This window comes from Acomys russatus, chromosome 1, assembly GCF_903995435.1.
Source record: "Acomys russatus chromosome 1, mAcoRus1.1, whole genome shotgun sequence".
Classification (NCBI taxonomy): Eukaryota; Metazoa; Chordata; class Mammalia; order Rodentia; family Muridae; genus Acomys; species Acomys russatus.
The window spans coordinates 59,880,726-59,885,255 of NC_067137.1; the positions used below are offsets into that span (position 1 = coordinate 59,880,726).

General features: G+C 36.0%; 1 pseudogene; it reads right to left on the reverse strand.

Annotated features, from left to right (window-relative positions):
* Positions 1–398: 398 nt before the first annotated feature.
* On the reverse strand, positions 399–2,796 carry LOC127187475 (pleckstrin homology domain-containing family A member 5-like; annotated as a pseudogene).
* Positions 2,797–4,530: the final 1,734 nt, after the last annotated feature.

A 4,530-nucleotide genomic window follows, 5' to 3' on the forward strand; every position in this document is an offset into this window, starting at 1 on the left:
AGTTATTAGAAAATAGTTTTCCAGAGTGCTAGAGTCAGCATATCTTAATAAATTACCCACTTCTTCCCATCTGAAAGGCAATTTATTTTCATCAATTTTTATATTAAATTTCAAAATAAGACACATTAAATTTCTTACTCAACATTTTTTTCTGAATGGCAGCTTTATTTTATTTTTATTTTCTCCATTACATATTGCCACGGATATTATTAGGTGAAACTTTTTTTTAAACTTTAAATTCTCTCCTGCATTTGGACACTTTGGAGAAGGCAGCCACAAAGACATTGACATGGCTTTATGGGCCTATGTTCTTCTGATGTTGGATCTTTGTCACAAAGCAGGGTTGTTTTCTTCTGTAGGTGATGTCTGAAAATTTACTCTTAAAAATTATGTCAGCATCATGTCTTTCTGGGCAGCAAATAAAACCAGCGTCTGAGAAACAAAAATATCAAACTCACCATTCTGCCTCGGAGGCTCTGAGGACTAACAGCCAGTAAAGCTAAGCCAGCTGGCGTTGACCTTCTCTCAAGTACATAAACATTCTTAGGATGATGAGCCCTGTGCCTGTGGTCTACCATCCTATCTCCTCTCTGGATTGGTGAGAACACTTCAGACCTGTATGTCCGTTGAGGGGAGAACCCCTGTTAAGCAGCTCCCAACCCATGGGAAGGTGACGTGTGGGTGGGGTACATTGTCTGGTACAAACTTTCCCCATGGCTTCTGGGCTGCTCATGCAGCTATGCTGAGGAAGGGTGCTCGGCTTGCAGTGAAACTGGCGCTGCTGCCACTCCTATAGCAGCCACATGCTGTCATCCTTCATGGACTGCTGCTTCTGTTCCAGGCCCTGGCTTTTCTTGACCAGAAAGGGTCACAGTGTAAATACTATCAGGTCTTGTCTTGCTGTTTCTTGGGAGTGTTCAGAACCTTCAGGGTAACAGGCCAGTACATGGGCTCAGTGGCTTGGCATATTTCTTTGCAGTGTTTGGTAAGAAATTACTCCCCCGGGCTCTTCTTCAAGACGCCGCCCTTCCTGAACTTTAATCCATTGCTCCAACTGTTGCACTGAATTTGTTCTCTGAATAACTCGGTCAGCTTCTGTGGTAAGGGGCCCTGCCTTTGTATGACTCCCACCTCAGACATCTGCCAAGCTGACATTCACTGTTTTTCATCTGAACTGTTCACATTGATGGGTCTATAGTCCACATTCTGAGGTGAGCACACTGGACTGCTTGCTTTCATATTCATATTCACTGAAATCTGTATCTTTCAGCTTCTAAGGCCTTTTTTTCTTAATTTTGCTTATTTTCTTATTATTTTTTCTGATAATTTTGAACCTCTGGTTCAAAGAGAACTCTGTTTGGGAATATTATTGGTTTCTTTAGTTGATGCATGTTCAGTTGTAATCTTGTCCACTCTTTTCACAGGTTCTGTTTGTACAAGGGCAGCATCTAACATGGCCTTCATCCACAGTCCATTTCCTTTCCTGTATTAGTGCAGAAATAATGGGTCTGCATGTTTGAATGGGCTGACATGAAAGCATATTTGCTGTCTAAGTATGGTCTTTCTGAAACTTAGGTAGCAGTGGACCAAAGCTATAAATTTTTATTATGCTACTTGTCTAGAAAGTGTTGATACAGATTACTGAATTTATATTAAATATCATATGTTGGATAGAGATAATGTATCTTAACAGATACCCAAGATTAACAAAACTTAAGTGAAATAATGTATATTTATTAATGCATTTAATTTTCTGTTTCAAAATATTTATATTTAGTGGATTCTTTGAAAGCTGTTTAACATTTTTAATATATATGTATATATATATATATATATATATATATATATATATATATATATATATATATATATTGCAATATTACCTATAATCAAAATGTATCATAAGGCTCTTCTTAAATCAATTCAAATTGGTTTTGAAGTTAGAAAAAGTACATGGACTAAAAATAAGTTAAAGTTTCGAGTTATAAGGTTATGCAACTGTCATTTGTTTATTAATATTAATGAAGCCTTCTCTCAGATAATCACCACAGGCTCAGAATAACTCAGTGCCATTAGTATACACTGAGGGAATAAAAACTCATAATTTTATACAGTAGGGAATAATTTCTATGTTGCTTAAGTCATAAATTAAATGAGAATTCAAGTTGTTGCATGAGGAACAGAATGTAAGTATAGGAAGAAAGGAAATATGATACAATTTAGAGTCTGATTATTACTGTTCACTGTTCTGTGATGGATTAATTTGTACTGGAAGGAAGAGAGAGAAAACACCTGTGTTCAAATGTGAGGTCAGCTTCTAATTAACTAAGTGTCCACAGGTGATACGATTTTAATACTGCTTTTTGTTACGTACTACTGCTAATAGTTAAAATTTTAGATAGCATTTACTGAGTGCTCCTGCTGACCAGGAGTGCATCGATGATCTTTACACTTTATATACCATAAGCCTCCATTTTGGCCACTTATAATATTATTACCATGTTGTAGGTGAGAAAATTGTTTTAGAAAAATGAAAGTAATTCCAGTTCATCTTGATGAAACTAAAATTTAAAATTAGTATTGTGATTCTTCGGAAAATAATTACTTTTACAATATGGTAGTTTCTACTCTAGGAAGTTTTCTGAAGATAAATTTCTTTTCCTATAAGAGAGAATGTCAAATTCAAACATATAAGACCATTAAGAAGATTCTATTTTACAATTAAAAATTAACTTAAAGAATGTCTACTCTACCTTCTGCAAAATACCAAGTACAGAAATACCAGAATTCCACCATTGTGGATTCTCTGATGTACTAAGAACTAATGATAGACAGGCTGCCAAATATCTAAGCCAAAAGCAAGGAAGCATTCTTCAGGGTTGGAGAGGTGGTTCATTTGGTAAAGTGTTTACCATATGGACATGAGGGTGTGGGTTGTATCCCCAAGAAGCTATATTAAAAAGAAAACTAAGCAGAGCAGCACTTTTGTATTGTACAACCTTTCCTGGAGATAAGTGAACAAATGTCTATTCACCTATCTGTGTCACAGACAACAGACAAATATAATGGCTCAACTCAAGAAAAGCTAATATAACAGTGAGTTTATTAGAGTTGCATATAGGAGTATTCATAACTCAAAGATGGCTACATGACTGAAAAGTTGATAAAATATAGGTGATGACTGATGAAAACCGCATGCCTAACACGCCATTCAAAACTTGTAGATAGCTAGACAGGTCAGAGCATCTCATCTCTAACAGTTGTTACATCTTCTATGCATCCTTCATGAAGGGCCTTATGGTCTTTTAACTTTCAGGAACTTATTGATATTACCGTTGGGTTTTTTTTTCTTACAAAGTCTTGAAATTTTTATTTACTTCTTGAGTCTTATGACTCTACTTTCAAAAATTTCAGCTATTTCAGTATCCTTTTTGTTTTTTTTAGCTATGAAGAAATTTCTGCACTACAAGTGCATATACCTACAATATTAGGGAAGTAGAGACAGAAAGAACTCTGTGGCTTTGTCTCCAGGCAATCTAGAGACAGGTTGCAGAGAAGTAGAGTATCTCATCAGTCCTAAACAAAGACTCTGTCATAAATGGGGACCATAAAGCTTTAACTATGACAAAAATTTCAGAATGGACTCCTTTAAGAAAAAGGGAAATTTAGCCTTGTTTAAGGTAGAGTGATAAAAAGAACAGCATCTTAGTCGAAATAAACTATAATTTGTTGGATTAAAGAGGTTTTATAGGAAGTACATGTAAAAAGGGAGCAGTACATTATATAATGTACTGATGATATTAGAAGCAATCCTTATAGTAAACAAAATCATTCAAAAGTTCTAAGCAAGAAGAAATATACAAAGTTAAATATTTCATTTCCTTAACAATAGTGTTTATAATGTTAGATATATAGATGATTGAACTTAATGTATGTTTTTATATCATTTGTTTTATGTGTATCATATGCTACTTGCTTTCCATTTTCTCTGTGTACCCTTTACTCTTTTTATATGTCCTCCTTTGGATTCACTTAAAATTCTTACAATCCCATTTTCTCTTCTTTTATGTTAGTGCCTGCCCCTCATTGCTTTGCCATTTTGGCTGCAGCCAGTTTAAAGAGCCAGTTTATGTTTTGCCAGCTAGAATGACTGTGACAATTTTATTTCTTCCCTTCCATTTCTGAGCTATTGTTCTACTTCTGGTTTTGTTTGAAATTCTATTGCCTGAAAACATAGAAGATGGCAGCAGCCAGGGTGTTCTGTGTTTAAGTGGCAGAAGACCAGAGAACAATGGTTAGGATGAGTAACCTAACAGCTAAACCCCAAACCATCACTATGATGTTTCATGAACAGGAGGGAGGAGGGAACATCCAAGGAGCTGAGAAAACACAGTTCCAGCACCCCGCAGCTGTCTCCCTGGTCTAGGAGTAGCACAAGGTCCTGCAGTGCACAGTGCTTTCTGCTTATACAGAGCATGAGTACCAAGGCCCATGGGTACTTTGATCTGCAATCCCTCCTGCTTCCCAGAG